The sequence below is a fragment of the Aythya marila genome (assembly GCF_965140915.1).
Source record: "Aythya marila genome assembly, chromosome: 2".
Lineage (NCBI taxonomy): Eukaryota > Metazoa > Chordata > Aves > Anseriformes > Anatidae > Aythya > Aythya marila.
Window position 1 is genome coordinate 156,266,433 of NC_139043.1, and position 17,420 is coordinate 156,283,852.

At 53.0% G+C, this 17,420-nt stretch overlaps 1 protein-coding gene across 3 annotated transcripts in view; it reads left to right on the forward strand.

Annotated features, from left to right (window-relative positions):
• ARHGAP39 (Rho GTPase activating protein 39) overlaps positions 1 to 17,420 on the forward strand; it is an 83,081-nt gene that overhangs the window by 852 nt on the left and 64,809 nt on the right. The gene's annotated exons all lie outside the window — the stretch shown is intronic.

The following is a 17,420-nucleotide window of genomic DNA, read 5'->3' on the forward strand; positions in this document are numbered from 1 at the left end:
CCCCTTTTTGGGGTCTATGGGGGGGGGTCCCAGCCCAGCCCTGCCCCCCCCCCCATCATTTTGGGGTCTATAGGGTTGGGGGGGGGGGGGGGGGCTCCCAACCCCACCCTGATTTCCAGGGGGGCGTTGGCAAAATGGGGGGGGGGGGGGGGGGGGGCGGATCCTGACCCCACCCTGCTGCTTGGGGGGCTGCAGCCCCCCCATTTCTAGGCCCTATATGGGGGCTATGCACCCCCCAACACCCCCCCCAGCCTTTTTGGGGTTGGCTCCCCCCTCCCTGCTCTTTTTTTTGGGGGGGAGGGGGGAAGATTCACCCCCCCCCCTCCATCTCCCCTCCATATGGGGTTGAGGGGGGGTCTCTCCATCCCCCCTCCCCATAGAGGTCATGGGGGGGGTTGGATTCACCCCATACCCTGCCCCTAATTTGGGGGGGGCACCCCCCAACCCCCCACACACCTTTATTCCCTTGGGGGGGGCTGAATTCCCACCCCCCTTTAATTATGGGGGGGTCAGATCCCACCCTATATCACCCTATAGGCACTATGGGATTGCCTTACCCCCCTGATCTCCCTATAGGGTTTTTTTGGGGGGGGAGAGGCTGCTTTTTTTTTTTGGGGGGTGCTTTTTGGGGGGGGGTGCCACATCCCCACCCCGCTCCCGTGGGCTGCAGCTGGGGGAGGATTTTTGCGGCGGTGCAAGGTGTGGCACGGCCAGGGGTACCCATAAAGGGGGGGATTTTGGGGGGAAAAAGGATACGGGGCCGAGCCGAGGGGGCTGCATCGGGGCCGGGGGGGCTCGGAGGGGGGGGTATTTATTTTCTCGTGCGCGGCGGATCGTGGATTTTTTTATTATTATTTATTTTTTATTAATTCTCCCCTCCCTTCTCTGCGCTGCTCTGCTGCTCCCCCTTCCCCTCCGTTCCCCGGGCTGCGAAACCTGCGGGATTTTATTGTTTTTAGCATTTTTTTTATATATTTTATTGTATTTTTTTTAATTTTCCTCGGTGGTAGCGGCTTCCCCTCAACCCTTCGGGTGACCTCTACGGAGAAACCCGCAGCCGCCGCCGCGCGCCGGCCCCCTCGCCGGGTGGGCTTTTGAAAAGGGGGGGAGCTGGATGATGCGAAAACGAGGAATATATACCTAAAAACCACAAAATCGGGGAGCTTTTTTTGTGAGCCCGAAAGCAGCAGGTGGCCGGTAGCGAGCGAGGTGTGGCCGTGCCCGTCCCTGATCCCGCTGCGGCCGCGCGGCGATGCGCAGCCCGCTCCTTGGGCCAACGCGCTCGGACCTCGCTGGAAACCTTCACGCGGTGCCCGGGGGGGTGATTGGGAGGTTTTGGGGGCAGATCTGGAGGTTTTGGGGGCAGATCTGGAGGTTTTGGGGGCAGATCTAGAGGTTTGGGGGGGATCTGGTGGTCGGGAGGGATCGGGGGATGCGGTGCTCGGGGGGGATCCGGCGGCGTCGCGGCTCCGGCGCGGTGCCGGGGACGATGTGGGGTGTTGGCTCCGACCGCGCTCGCTGCTGCTGCTCCTGCTCCTGCTGCTGCTGCTGCTCCTGCTGCTGCTTCTTCCACTCCTCCCGCTGCTTTCCACGCTCGTTTCGTAAGCCAGGAGCCACGCATCGCCTCGCCTTCACCCGGTGGTGTTACCTTCGTGCGCCCTCGGGGTGTCCTGGATCCTAAAATCCCCATCCGTCCCCGCTACCTGGACCCGTTTTGGGTCTGAATTCCTCCTTCCTGCTAACCCCAGCGATTTGCGGGACTCGAGTGGCCCAGGATCATCCCCGGATGGGAAGAGGAGAGGGAGTGACCTCGCCGTCCGCGTGGCGATACCGAGGGGCGGCCGAATTCCCACAATTTATTGCCAACGGGGTTCGAGGCTGCCTGCGACTCCTAAAAACGCGCTCCCTTGCCTGAAATGAGGTCGTTAACTCCTAAGAAGAGAAGCAGAAGCGCCCTGGGCTCTCGGAAGCGGCAGCTCGGAGCGGTGGGGGCTGCCCAAATCGTGCCCCCGTTGCACCAAGGGTCTTCCCGACGCCTCTGGCGGTCGGTGGCTGGTTTGGGGTTGGTTTAGGGGTTTTTTGTCTGTTTTTTCTGCCGTTATCAGGGCAGGAGCTGCTTTTCTGTGCTGGTTTCGGCCGTGAAATGGTTTTTCTGGCGAGCCCTGGGCAGCTGCTGAAGGTAACAGCGGTGCCGGGCGCGATTTCGGGTGGCCTTAACGAGCCGCGGTGCGTCTGTGCCCGCTAACGAACCTGGCACCCTAAAAGCAGAGATGATACGGGCGGTGTTGATTTAAAAAAAAAAAAAATAGGCTGGTTTTTATTCCAATTTCTTTTATTTTATCCTCATTCCTGGGAAGGGATCGTCTCAACTCGTGCTCTTGAGGAACCCCGCGAAGTTAATCCCTTTAGGTAGGGATCCCGGGCGGGTTTTTCTGGGTGGGTTTGGTACGAAGGCCAAAGGCTCACGTTGTTTGGTTCCTCTTATGAAAGACGAGAGTTTCAGCAGTTCCCCTCTAGCCGCTTGTGAATAGACGTGATTTTTTTTAATAAAAAAAAAAGCAGAAGAAAACCACCCGGCAACCTCCGGCCGAGAACCCGCAAACCGAGGCGAAACCACGAAGCGCAAGAGGAGGCTGCAGCGCCCCGGGCTGCTTCCAGGAGGAAAATTTCCGCACGAAACGGGGCTGAGAACCCCCTGGGAGCACGGCGGAGGGGCCTGGCTCCGTGGGTGGAGGAGAAATCGTCGGGTGCGGGGTTTTTCGGCTTGGCCACAGCCACCGTCGCCAAACGGCAGCGCCCAACCCACGCGTTTTTAGGGCAGGGTGATGTGAAAGTGTTTGCCCCTGACAATAAATACCAGCCAGAGCTTCGTTTGGGCTGCTGATTAAGATCGTTACAATGCCCTCTTCCCTGCTGTGTGTTTTATTTTTAAGAGTTAATTTCTCGTTCCTGTCTCCAGCAGCCGCGCTCTTCCCCCCTGCGTTTTTGCTTCACTGATTATTTCCTTACATGCTCTAGATAACGCATTGAGCCTCGACCTTTCCTCCTCTTCCTCTCCCTCTCCTCGGGAACATCTCGGCCGTAATACTTCCTCTTCTCTTCCCCTATTCCCTGGCTATTTTTCATCCCAGTTGCCAAGAAGCAAGCAGGCGAGGGATAAATGTGCTCCAGGTGCTTCGAGGGGAAGAAGCTCGCCAGGTAGCATCGGCGCCGTGCCCTTTGAGCCGGTTCTCGTTCCTCCGAGCTGTTCCCAAAACCCCCAAAGCTGGTTTTCTCGCTTTACCAGCCCCTGGCGAGCCGTGAAGGAGCCGCGTTGTGCTGGGAAACGGGAGAGGTGCCGTGCTGCTCGGCTTGCCCGCGGCCGTGCCACTCGTCTGAGCAGGGTCGGGACCCCCTTTTTGGAGACCTCCTGGGATTACCGGGTGCTCTAGGGTAGAATTTTATTTGTTGGCCATTTTGGTCGTTGCGACCATAAGTGGTTGAGCTTAAAATTTTCGGTGAGAGGAGGAAAACCTGGAGATGGGGAGAGAAGACTGCAGGATGCTCAGGGCACTCGGTAGTAGGGTCCCCTAATAAACCGCTTTTGTAGGGTCCATTGGCGCTGGTTGGTCTTTGAGCACTGCCTCCTAAAAAGCACAGGATCGGGCAATTCCAAAATATCACAAGTCGAGGCGGGGCTGAAGACTGAGCTTGGCTGTCCAGGGATCATCTCTTGGAGTTTGGGCATGAAACAAGAAAAAGTGTAGGGCTGCCGGAAGGAGGGTCGGGCAGCGTGGAAGGACTATGGGGATGCTGTTTGCCTTCGTAGGGAGAAAATTCGTGAGGCCAAACCCCAATTAGAGATGAAGCTGGCCAGGTCTGTGGGAGCCAAAAAAGAAAAATTAAAAAAAGGCTTTTTGAACAGAAAAAGGAGGAGGAGAGAAAACACAGGTCTGCTCCTTGATGGGGTCGGTCACCTCATAACCAAGGCAAAGCAGGGACGCGTCGTCATACGGTCTCGATTTTTGGGGTAGACCCATTGGGTCTGAATTTTTGGGGGAGCCAGGGGTTGGACTCGATGATCCTTGTGGGTCCCTTCCAGCTCGGGAATATTCTATAATTCTGCTTCCCCGGGGAGAGAAAAAAAGGAAAAAAAAATCAAGTATTTTTAAATAATAAACGCGAAGGAGACGCAAACGGGCATTAACGCGCCGCGTGGTAACCCGGCAGCGTGATTTAGGGCGCAGACGCCGCTATTCCTGCGGTGAAAGATGTGGGATTTTCTGATTGTTGATTAACACCTCATAAAACCGGCGGCAAATGAGGCCTGAAATGGACTGTCAGAAGGAGAAGGCTTTGCTGATGGTATTTTTACCGGCGCTGCGATCCTGGAAGGTTTCGTTCCTGGGTCGAGCGATGGTTGGGAGCGGTGGTGCTGGTGGGGTGCTGGGCTGCTCGATTTCTGGATAATGTTTGGGTTTGAAGAAAAAAGCCCTTGTGGAGGGTGAAAGCAGGGAGCTGGGGGGTCATCGGGGCGAGCGGCGTGGAGGGAAGGGTGCCGGGGGCATCATCGCATCGCTTGGTGCCTACCCTCAGGTGGCTTTGCACTGCGGGTAGGGCTGGGGGCTGTTAATTAAGAGTAAAAACCTCATCAAGCATGGGGTAAAAGTGGAGTTTTGCATACCACAGCTCGGTGTTTCCGACCTCGTCCTGATGCTGAGGATGGGGATGCTCTGCACCGAATTATGTGGGTATAATGTGCACAAAAACGCTTGGACGCTGCGCCCATTCTACAGATGGGAAGGGAGGAGACCACGATGTGTCCGAGGCGGTGCAGAGCAGCGATGCTGGGTCCTGGGACCTCATTTAAGGGCTCTAACGGGTCGTGGCCACGCAGCCATCATCCCCTTCACCACCAGGCCACGCGGCGCGGTGCCGAGGGGCAGAGCGATGCCAGCCCGGCCGCTCCATTTGTGCTCCCGGCCTGCCCCTTCCCGAGGCGATGGCATTTTTCTGCCTGCCTCGTTGCGTTTTTATTGATCTCCCTCTCTCCGCCCCGTGCCCTGCTTGAATGTAAATGCCTTCCACCGGCGACGTGTTTGGAAATCCAAGCTTTTTTTTTCTTTTTTTTTTTTTTGGCCATCTAGAAACGTTGGCATTAGGATTTTATTGATCTTTCCGTGGCGCTCCTCGCGAGCCTCAGAGCACTTTTCGCAGGCGGCCGGGAGAGATGATTGCATTAGTGCAAGCAGCGCTTATCGACGGCGGTTTCCATCGTGGGGGAGGACGGACAGACAACGCGGTGCGTTCGGGAAGCGAGGGGATTTAGGTGCCCGGAGTCAACCCCTGGTTTTGTCTGGGATCTTTAGACAAAGAGTTTCCCAAAACCGAAATCCTCCGGAGGTTACAAAGGGCTCGTGGGCTCCGGATCGGCACCGCGCTGTCCTTGGCAGCGCGCTCGGATGCCGGCGTGGACTTGAGAAAAGGGAAGATGCTGCTGCTTGGACAGCCCAGCTCGCTTCCTCTCAGCCTGCTGGGTTTTTTGGGTGTCCATCTGTTAAATTATTCACGTCGAGGAGCACACCCCAAGCCGGCCGAGCGCGCGCACGCGAGGCTCCGGTGGGCGCACGGAGGTATCATGGGTTTTGTTGGTGATTGAGCTGCCTCTTCGGTGCTTTCTGAGTCCTGTTGGTGGACGTCTAGGTGATGTTGAGTTCTGCTTCGTAAGCTTCTTTGCCTCCTAATCTAATGTGAGCATCTGCCAATCCCCGGCCTCTCCCCGGCGGGGACTGGAGGCAGCGCGGAGCCTTCTCCGTGCACTTGGTGCACTGCAGTTGCTAAGGGCTTAATTAAAATAGAGAGAAAAAAAAAAATAAAAAAAAGGGAAGAAAGCAAAACCAAACACAAACGCCTGTGACTCCGGCAGCGCTGAGTGTGGTCAGGAACATTTGGGAAGAATTAGAGAAAGCACCAGGCAGAAAATCACTGTTAGTTGAGGGATGCTGGGCGCGTGCGTCTCCGCCCGGAGCGGCGACGCGTGTGGTTTTCCTGCACTTCCTCCCCCCAAAAAAAAAAAGCAGCGGGGTCTGGGTGAAGCTGGAGGAGGTTTTTTGCTCTGGTTCCTCGCTTTGCATCCCCTCGATGGAGGACGGCCTCTGCTGCTTGGGGTTTGGGAGCTGGGGTCGTGTTTCAGCCCTCGCTGGAGGCCGACGCGGGCTGCCCGCGGCCCCGGTTGCGCAAAAAAAAGGAGCGTGGGGGGACAGCGAGAGGGTCCCCAGGATTTTGGAGCTGCCCCGTGCTTCTGGGAACCCTCTCCCAGGGGTACCTGGAAGCTGAAGACCAAAGGAGCGTGCACTCAGGGCGATTTTCCCTTCTGAGGAAGGATGGAGGCTGAGATCCGAGTGGGTTTTTCGCCTTTCTCCTTGGTGGCAATGTGTCCCGGTGTTTGTTCCAAAAGGCAGCACTTCCTCTGCCTCTCTTCTTCCTAAAATCCCTTCTTTTCACCCATTTGACCTCCAACCTAGCTCCTCCTGCTCTGGGAAACGAGGGCAGTCACGTCTCGGCGTACCCCCAGCCTGAAAATCGTGGCGCTGGTGGCGAGGCGCTGGGCTGCTGGATTTGGGAAGCTCTGGATCCTTTCTGAGGCAAAGGATCACGCTAATTTGGGGTCTCCTGGGTGGATAATGTGAGTGCTGGTGCTGGGCCTGGTCCAGATGGAGTGCAGCTTGGTGACATTGAGCCACGGAGAGAAAACCAAGAGCTTCCTATGCACCTCGGTCAGGAAGGACTCGCCTTACCCCCCCCCCCGGCGCTGCAGAGAGCTTTCAGATCCCCGCTTTCACCTTCTGAGACGCTGTTGGATCTGTCAAAGCTCCCAGCAGCCCTGCTGCAAAGCTGCAAGGGAAAATTGCAAATGAATACAGCAACACCGCTCTCATTTAGGAGCCCTTTCTCTTCCCTCTCCCGCTTCTTCTGCATTGCTAACGTCTCCTCGACGTCACCTTGAGCCGTCGGCGCCGCTCGGCGCCGTGGGTCAGATGTGGGGAAAGGAGGGTGGAGGGGGGCGCTGAGAAAATCCCCCAGCCCTCATTTTACAAAATAAATAAAAAACAGCATTTTACAGAACAACTTTGTACATTTTTCTCTTAGACTTATATTTTTATTTTTTTTTTTAAAGCAGGAAGCTCTCGAGGTTTTTGTTCAAGGTAAGAAATGTGCCGAGAACTTCAAACCCTGACAAGTGCCTCTGCAGTAATTATTTTTCTGTCAAACTGGAGCTCGCCTAAACAATGCACTTTTCTCCTTCAGCGGGAAGGGAGGCGTGGGGACGGGGGGGTTGTCACAGGCAGAAGCAGGAATGGGGCCCGGAGGAGCAGGGTTTCGGAGCCTCCTCGATTGAGGAGGTGCAGCGCCTGCCCTCGCCAAAATTTGTTCATTCTAGAGATTTGACAGCTCGATTGCTGTAGTTTCTTAAAAATGAAGGGCTTGGGGGCAAGTCCTTGCACCTCTGCATCGCTTCTGCTGCTCCTTTCCACCACCGTGGGCTGGGCTCCCAAATTGAGGTTCCGAGTGAGAGCGGCTCCACTTGAGTTGTCTTGACATCCAAAAGGATGTTCCTGTAGTGGAGGGTGAAAAATCAATCCCGGGAACAGGGCTGACTGCTCGTTACCTCCAGCAGAGCACAAATTGGTGCTCAGGAGGCCTGGTGGGGATGAGATCAGAGGAAGCAGGGCTTGTTTTGCCATCTCCACCCCCTCTGTGTTGTCTCCTGTGAAGATGATGCCCTAACCAGCCGCTAAGACGAACCCCGGGCAGAAACCGAGCTCGGTGTGCAGGAGGAACAGGTTGGGCAGCAAAACCCTCTGTTGCCTGCTGCTTCTCGACATCTGCAGCCTCTGCTCCCGATCTGGGAGCCGTGGGTTGTATCGGCCTCGCTGTGGCCGCCCCGTGCTGGTAGGCATCCTCCTGAGCATCCCTACCACCTAATTTAGGATCTGCTCTGGGATTGAGTCGAGGATGGGCAGAAGCAGTGCTCCAGACCACGACGAGAAGCGTGGCTGGCGTTCGTGGGCAGCCCCTCTCCATTTGGGGCTTGGTGCTCTCCGAAACCTTGCTCCTTGCCTGCATATGGATGAGCTTTCCACCAGCTCACGCAGCGCTCCAGGCGCTTTTGTTCCTCGAGCGCGTCTCTCCGGCGCATCAAAGCGCCTTGGAAGCAGGCGGAGGGGGCTCTGCGGCCACTGGGACCGAGGTGCCTGTTCTTTTAGCAACGGGGAAAACAGGAAAAAAATTCTCAACGCATCCTTCTGGATACTCCTGGCATATGTCCCTCCATCTGCACTTAGAGCACGCGGGTAACGTAGCTAAAAACGCGCTCGCGGATAGCGCTGTATAAATTTTCTCCCTGTGGCGTGCAAATATCTGTAAGGCTTTTTTAACTGGGGAGCGAGCAAGCTCTTTCGGGGTGTGGTTTTGCAGAATGCCTCCATCTAAAGCAAGCCTGCTTGGCCACTACAGATAAGTCTTGTGTCTCACCACGTGCTTCGAATCACCCCACTAGTTGGTGCCGATAAGGCAAAGCTGCAGCGTGGAGCCGTGCTTGCTTTGCGCTGCAAACACGATGCTCAGCTCCCCGTGCAGTCAGCCCTTGGAACAAAACCATCTCGTTTTGGCACCCTGGGGTTAGAAGCCAGCGGCTGGGTTCAAAGCTGAATGGGTTTCGTTGAAGAGCCGTCCCTCCCTGCTTCGGCCCCGGCTGCCGAAAACTTGAATTCCCTTCTTTGTTCCCTTTCAGGGAAACGAAAGATGGAACGTACCCAAATGAGGAAAATTGAGGCTAGAGCAGTGAATTGAATATGCAAGCGCTGTGAACAGATGTCCTGGAGCTGGCTTCGTTCTGGAGAACTTGCGAGCTGGCAAAGGGGGCAAGCTAGAGGCTAGCGGGGAAGGCTGCAAGCCTTACGTCTGCATTTTGGTGTAAATAAAGTGTAAATCAGTGATTCAAGCGTCCCCATCCACTCGTATAACTGTGATATGAAGGCTGGCTTTCTCTTTTCCTAGTGTGTTTTGGGCTGTCGTAGAAAACATGTAATTTTCAGGATTATTTGCGTGTTTTCAGGTCCCACCCAAAGGTGGACACCGAGGTGACCACGAGCCAGCGCTGGGCCCCTGCTGCTAGGAAGGCCCAGGTAAAATGGGACTACAGAAGGGCCCAGAGGCTTAGGGGGCTCCTCTTTTTGGGGCTCCCCAAACCCACCAAGCCTCGGGGCTGGGCACCCTGCTGTAGGTGGCCCTGATGGGGTGGTGGGGACATGGAGGAGCCCTCAGTCTCGGCCACTCCAAGGCTCTGAAGACCTTCAGCTATAGCATCCACGTGGCAGGAAAACATTTATCACGTAACTGCTTTCCTCTCATCACCAGTCATTCAGCTCAGTTTTGCTCAGCTCTTGGGATCTTGCCTAGCAGCAGCAGCTTTTTTTAACAAAATGCTGTCCTAGCTCTAGAATATTTATTTATTTTCCACGATTCTTCGGTGTTTTGACAACCGAAGTCAACCCCAAGCTTGGCCTCGAGCGCTGACCTGCTCCAGGAGCAGGATTCCTCCTGAAGGCTCCTTGGGCTGCCTTCATCTCGAGGATTTGGCCCTGACATTTCGAATAATTGGGGTGTGCTCGAGCTCAGCCCGTGCTGATTGCTTTACAAATAGGGATCGGATGACTTTTGGCCAGAGAGCGGTAAGGCTAGAAGCTGTCTGGTAATCTGTTGATTGAAATTGCTGAGAGAGAGGTATTAATGCCACGTTGAGATACCTGGGCTGAAATAAATCTCTCCCAGGTGTGTTAGCGTGCTCCTCCAGCGTTTTTTTATGGCTATGGCATACGGCTTACTCCAGTTTCACAGTGTTTTGGCTAAAACCCTAAAAACTAGCCCTAAAATCCAGCCCCTAACCAGGCCTAAACCCCAAAACCCAGCCCCTAACCAGGCCTAAACCCTAAAAACCAGCCCCTAACCAGGCCTAAACCCTAAAACCCAGCCCCTAACCAGGCCTAAACCCCAAAACCCAGCCCCTAACCAGGCCTAAACCCTAAAAACCAGCCCCTAACCAGGCCTAAACCCTAAAAACCAGCCCCTAACCAGGCCTAAACCCCAAAACCCAGCCCCTAACCAGGCCTAAACCCTAAAAACCAGCCCCTAACCAGGCCTAAACCCTAAAAACCAGCCCCTAACCAGGCCTAAACCCTAAAAACCATCCCCTCAGGGTGGGATTTGTGCTGTGGCAAAATTGCATCGTGGAGGCCTTAAAACAGCACCTATGCTTCATGGGCACCTCGGTACCCTCAAGGCCATCCAGCTCATTCCCTGTCCCCTGAAATGGGGGAATAAAGTGGTTTCTGGGCAGTTTCAGCTGCCGTGTGTGCTCAGTGTGGATTCTCACACCTCTTGCTGTGGAATGGCTTCGTAGGGGAGCCTGGACCAACATAAAACCACATCGTCCTGGGGTGAATTCAGGAGGGGAGAGGAGCTGAAATGGGGTCGTTTGTACAGGGATGGAGCACAGGGTCACTGGCCTAGTCCTCCATCTCCTGACATGTCTTCATCCTTCGTGGTTCTGGGAGTTGATTGTGTAGGACCAGAGCTCTGGGTCCACAACTTTGTGTAGCTGCAAAGGGTCTGGTGGCAGAGCTTGGTGAGGACAGGACTCTGGCAGGGTGGTGTAAAGGACAGGCTGGCGTTTCTGGAGATCCTAGCATCCCCTTAGAAAACCTCTAGTGCACATCTCAGCCGTGTTGGGAGCACGCGAGCTTAAATGCCTTTGAGGTGAACATCTCCTAATGGTTTAAGTATCTGGCTCTTAAATATCTCTAAGTAGCCTTTGTTTTCCCATTCCCTAAGTGATATCTTAATCCTACAGTTTGCTGAAATATAATTGCCGTGCTCTCCTGCGACTACAGGCTCTTTCTCCTGGAGCTATGCAGAGGCTGGCCGTCGCTGCTTTCGAAGGATTTATTTTGTGGGAGGTAGAGGCAGGGCCCCGTCCCCTTCTTCATCTCCATCCCCTTCTCCATCCTCTTCCCCATCCCCTTCCCCATCCCTGTCCTCATCCCCTGGACACCAGCTCGCAGCTGCAATGAAGTGGCTTGGCCCGTAGCACTCAAAGCATCTATTTGCACAGCGCTTGGTGCTCTGAAGCATCCCAGCCACGTCACGAAGCGAGCCCTCTTGCCAGGAGGGCGAGGAGTTGGCCGCTGGCCGGCAGGATCCAATTAACTGCAGTGATCGATGGCAATCATCTGAAAACTGCGCTCCCTGGATTACGGAGCAGTAAGGGCATCCATCTGGAGTAAATTTTAAGGCGAGCCACGTTGTTGGGGCTACTTTTCGGATATCATCTTTTAACTTAGCAGGTGTTAGCTTAAATAATATGGCTACGTGAAACTTTCAGCCTGTTTTGACTCAATCCACATCCGTGCTGAGCGACCTATTGACTTCAGGGTCACGCAGTCGTGTTTTCTTTCTAATAAGTCCCTAGGAGGCACTCAGGCTGGGAATAGAGAGGCACAAGCATCCAAGGGGGGCTACAAAAACTACAGAGGTCTGTCAAAGGACAGGGATCAGCAAGTAGAAGATGAAGGGATGAGCAATAAACGGCCGAAGCCATCGCATGCACGTGGGCTATAAGGTGGAGGGATGAGGCAGCACGTCAGGAAGATGTGGGGACATGGGGGGAGCACCAGCACGGCTGCAGTGTTAATGCAGAGGGACGTGAAGTAGCAAGAAGGAAAATGGATGTGAAGGAGGGAGAGGATGCTCCAGGCTACGCATCAGCCTGGTGTGCAGCGAGGGGAACGCGGAGGCTTTTTGATGGTGATGAGGAGCGAAGTGGAGTGCAGGCGCAGGAAGCACGGCAGAGTTCAGAGGGGTCGCCACGAGGACGTGGGCAGCACGCCGGTTCCTACGTGACTGCTGGGTTCTGAAACAACATTTGGGTTTCACCCCTTTGCCTCTACCTCTTCAGTGACTGTGAGAAGTCATTTGGGTACAACAGTGGAAAGAGGGAGCGCGAAGGTATTCCAGAAAATTTAATTCTGGGAGCATACAGGGAGAATTAACAGCTCTTTCTTTTTTTAGCCATTCTTGTCCTGGAAAGTCATGCGATTAGGAATGCCTCCAAGATATTTGCTTAGACAGTGCAGAAATGCACGAGTTGAAGGATTGCTACCCCGGGGATTTGCTGCAAGTGGCAGGATCTGGGCTGGACTGGAGAAACTGCGTAAGCAAGAGTCTCTCGGAGCAGTGGCAAATCTTGGAGGCAGTAACAGAAGTGTAGGTGTGTAATTCCCTGTCTTGCTTCAGCAGGATATACGGCAGGATATAGAGCAGAAACGACTGGAGCAAGAGCAGCGTATACCTCAGTGCAAGTGCTGGTAAAATTGGGAGGGTGAACAGGAGTGGTGCAGGGGAAAAAGTATTGAAAAGCAAAGTATTCCACGTGCTGCCTTCTGCATCTGGCGTATGCAGCCAGCTGAGGATGGAGCAGCTTCGGTGAGTAGCTGAAGCTTGAACTCCAACTGAAGTTGAACTCCAACTCCAGTGGCCAGCTCCATGTCCCAAGGGTTCAACGCCCAGGTTTCCTTCTCTCTGCTTTGCCTCGCAGAGGGTATTTTGCTAAAACTGGTTGTATTCCTGGCCCTTTGCTGGCTCTTAATCTGCTGTTAATGCTACAGTTGGTGTTTGAGGATCTCATAGCTCTCTCTGTTCAATCTGCTTCATCGAACCAAAAAATCAAAAGGAGAACTTTGTGCTGGGAGGCAGCAATGTATTTCCTCCTAAAAAGCTCAGGGAGAAGTAAGCTGTGCCCTAATGGAAGATGCCAAAGAGCTGGCCTTGCTGAAGAACAGAAAGAGTCTGAGGATGCCACTGAACAGACACAGATGTTCCTGATCTTTTTTGATGAATGGGAGTTTGTATTGCAGGTTAACGCTTCCCTGGAAACATTTTATTTGCATTCAAAGCTGAAGGTGAGATTTTTAGAAAGCAAAAAATCCAGCGTTAGCATTCAGTGATCGATGCAGGCTGAAGTTGGGGGGTAAATTTTGAGGGCAGTGTTGAGCAACGTCTGTGTATTGAACATTTGGAAGTGATGCCCAACTCTGTTCAGTGGATTGCTTTTTTTCCATCCTTGACTAATGAGTTTGCAAGGATGAACGAGGTGGGGAAAAATAAAGGGCAGTAAAGTGAAGGGGAAAAAAAAAAAAGAAGACTATAAAGTGAAGGGAATTTTTTGAAGGTTAAGTATCTCTGGTGCTTTAGGAAAGCCATCAGACCTAACCGACAGTGACTGCACGGTCGCAAAGGCAAAATGAATAAAACTTGAACGGACAGACAAAGTAGAGCTCGTTACGTGCCGGGCTCTCCTCGCTGCCGTGGTTGTAGATCCCGATCGATATCGGGGAGGGGGAGGAAGGTTAAAACAAAGCTCCCCTGATGTTGCTTCTAGCCAAAGCTCTGCGCTGCTTTCTTCCCCTGGAAGTCTGTGCTCGTGAAGACTGAATGCTGCCTTTCATAGCCGAGCTGTTGAGACACTTGGAGTATTTTTGGCCGGGGAAGATAATGAAGTCTTAATGCAGCAATCCATTTGATGCAGGAAATCAAAAGGCACAAAGAACTTGAGTTAAAGATCCAAGTGTGGCAGGACACAGAAATAGAAATGACCGTGTGGAGGCTCTCATCTCCTCCCTGCCTTCTTCCCAGCACTCCTTTTGTTCTAGGAGCGGGGTGGGGAGGTGGCAGGGCAGCTCGAAGTGCAGCCCTTAAAGAAGAGGAGGGGTGGAAAAGGGTCTGAAGAGCCTCTATTTAAAAAAAATAAAATAAAATCCAGTTTCTTGGTGCTTTGAAATTGTTCCTCGTTCTTTTCAGAGCCTAAAGCTGAGAAACTCAGCAGTTTTCCAGGGAGGGGAATGATGTGCTGGGTGTTTGGCTTGCCGAGGTAGTAACTGTGCTAACATGACACATGGGGGGGAAGAATGGGAGGCAATTAGGTGGTGATGTGCTGCTCCCTGCTCCATCACACCTCAAATTGCTTTGCTGGAGGGATCTGACCCTCATCCCCTGCCCGGTGCCCGTGCGGTTCCCCGGAATGAGCCCAGCTTTGCCTTGCCCCAGCCAAGCAACTCATCCACATCAAGGACCTCCTCCCTAAGCTCAGATCAGCTCTTAAATTGGAGAAAGGAGCTCTAGGTTTGCTGTGCCATTGTTCTAGCCCTTTACCCCAGTGTAAGGGATGCCTTTTTCCACCCTCCTCGGGATAAACAGGGCACAGGCATTGTTAAACGCGGGCTCTTCCAACGGGGTCTTCCAATTTTGCGTGACTCAACGACTGCCCCCACTCTGTGAGATTCACTCTTCTTCACAAATTTTCCTTTATTTAGAAAGATGGAAAAGCTTCAAGCTGTAGGGAGAAAATGTTTGGAGCAGATTTTTTACGTCCGGCTCGAGGACTCTCATGTCAGAGGAGGAGAAAGAAGAATAATTGAAAATATTGAATATTTCATAAGCCATAGTCCAAGAAAAAAAAAATTCTAATGCAGCGGTAATACGATTTGTTTTTTAGAGGGCTCTATTGATTTGTCATTAAAAACTGTCATGTTCTGTGTCCATTGTACAAGGAGGGGGGAAAAAAGAGAATGCTTTCTAAATAAATGTCTGAGGACATACAGAGTGCACTTGGCATAATGGCTGGACCATAGCAGAGTCGCTTATCTGTCACATCGTGCTTTGGCTGTTAATGGTGTGTAAATTTTCTTTCTATTTAAAGTCACCGTGGGACTTAATTTTTCATGTTTCGCGTGCAAAGAGGGAAATGGAGAAGTGGCAGGGTCTCTTTTGGGCCCCTGCTTGAGGAGACATCCCGGTGGCTGCCTGCCTGTCCCCCATTTCAACTCCTAGCCTTACCGGATTTTGGGGGAACAAACACCTTTTTTGTATGTCACACGCTTGCCTCCGGTTATGGCACTCGGTGCTAGTGCCATTTATCAGCCTAAGCAGCAATAAATTATAAATGTGCTAGAAAAAAAAAATAACTTAGTAAATTTTATTCCTCCTTCTCCGCTCATCTCGCCTCATTTTAGCTACGATTTACACCCTATAAGAGTGGTTTTTAAGAGGGTTTTTGGGCTTTTGGTTGGCAAGGGTTTGGGTTCATCTCACTTGCGGTGGTGTTAAGGGTTTGTGCTCTGTGACAGCTCTCTCTGGAAGAATGCCCCTCGGAGGGTGACCTGTGTGTCCCCCTCCACGCAGGGTCTGAGCCATGTCCCACCTCAACAACTGGAGAAGCCCAAAAGGAAAATCTCATCACCCAGCATAGAGTCAGTCCCACAGGAGGACTCTTCATTTGGACGAGGCCTTGGAGGTCTTTGCCAATGTGGATGATCCTATTCATTGATTACCATTGATCTGTCTTGGACAGCAGCACTGCAGCACGTAGACCAGGTCTCATTTTGGGTGTGTTGATGCTTCTGTTTTTCTCACCAAGTTTTGGGGCCTTTGGGCACGTGGCCCTCCAGTCGAGCTCTCCTGTTTCTACAGATGTTTGTACCTAGAGCAGCTGTGCTTAGCTCCAGTTGGTGGTGGTAATGAGATTTACTGCAAAACAAGTACTCGGTTTAACTTGTAGCCCCGTTTGTGGTGGTCTCTTCATCTTGGGGTCTTGAAACGAGTCGATAAAAGGGGCTGAGGACCTGGCCTGGAGGCCTGGGTGCTACAGGACTTGAATGAAAACGTAGCAGAGCCGTTGGGCCTCCTGGCTGTACCGTGCCTTCAGAGGGAGTTTTGCTGGATGTCTTCCAGAAGAGCCTTTGAGATCTCCAGAGTTATTCCCTTTTCCTTTTATTGTTGGCTGACAGCACCAATTTTTCATTTTATTGTTGTTTTTTTTTGTCTGAGCAGGACGTTCTTTGATCGCCTCCGCGTTAGATAAACTTCCTCCCCGAGGCCTTAGGACCGAAACTCTGGCCTTTGTGCAGCCAGCGTGAGCTGCGAGCACATCCAGAGCAGGTCAGCTGTGGAAACTTGGTGTCTCTGCTGCTAAATATTTCTTTTTTCTGCTGAACTGAGCCAGGAGCCTGCAAAGAGCACTGCGGCACCGGGTCACGAGTATTGGATGAACCCCACGCCGTGCGAGATGGGCGAAGCGGGTTCCTAATGGCAGCGACCACATTTCTCCAGCTCCAGCAAGTGCCACGAGAAGATCACTCGTCCTGAAAGGCTGCTGATGTTCCTCCAAGTGCCCGAGCGGTGTCTGGGTGCCGATCTGACTGACTTTCCCACTGCGAAAATTTCCTTTTTGCTCAGGGGAATCAGCGACGAAACGGCAGGTCGGGCTGATCCTGCAGCCTTATCTCGCCGCCTTGCAGCTCGGCTTCAAGGGCCTGGCTTGGCTTTGTAATGCAAAAGCAAGCTCCCCGATTTATTTATTTTTTTTAGGGTGGCGTTACCGGATTAACGGCTTCACCGTAAGGCTTGGGCACGCGATAGCTGCCGGTTTAAATAGCGTCTCGGGGAATGCTGCGCGGCGGCGGCGTGCGCGCAGGCTTTCTGTCAGCGACTTTGTGTGCCCGCAGGAGGCTCGCTGGGCTCTTTGAATGGTGCGGCAAGGCGGGAGCCTCTCCATTGAGAGCTGCTGTGACTCAGCTGCCTGCTGCTTGAGTCGCTGCTGCGCCCATCGCCAGGCTAAAAATAGGCGTTCTGTCCAAATTCTCCCATCATTCTTAAAAAAAATTCCACCGCACGCTGGCCTTTTAACCTGGTTACCTGGTTCTCTGCGGCCGTTTAGAGGGATCCCTTCATTTACTCTGCCCCATTTTCCCTGGCTGTCTCCATTGCAGGGGTGGCACGGATAGAAGAGAAAATCTTGCTCTCCCACAGGGACAGAAGTCTGATTTGCTCGCATAAAGCATCTCTCTATAATCAAGCCTCCCTGGTTCTTTGTTCTAGGCACGTATTAATGGAAGAGGATGCTGCCACGAATTGCTGAGGGCTCTTACAAAGCACTGGGAAGGTTTGAATAAAAAGCTAGCAGGCTCAGCAGCAGGGTTTGATAGCTGGTAGTCCTTTCTTTATCACTGCAGGTAATATGTGGGAGTTGAGACGTGGGTCACTTGTCAGTCCTACGTAATAAAAACAGAGCCTAATTGCTGGCAGTCGTTGGGCATGTAATACCGAAATTGCTGTAACAGGTAACAATTTTCTATACTTTCATTCCGGAATGACAGTATAGAACGTGAATCATTCTTGTAATGCTAATTTTCCCTGTTTTTCTCGTCCAGAGCTCCAGATCTGCCAAGCTGTCAGCCATGGGTGGGCTGGCTGAAATTCTCTCGACGAATGTCAGCTTCTCCCCTGATTTTGTTCTCCTTCTGGGTGGTGGAGCTTGGTCCTCTGCG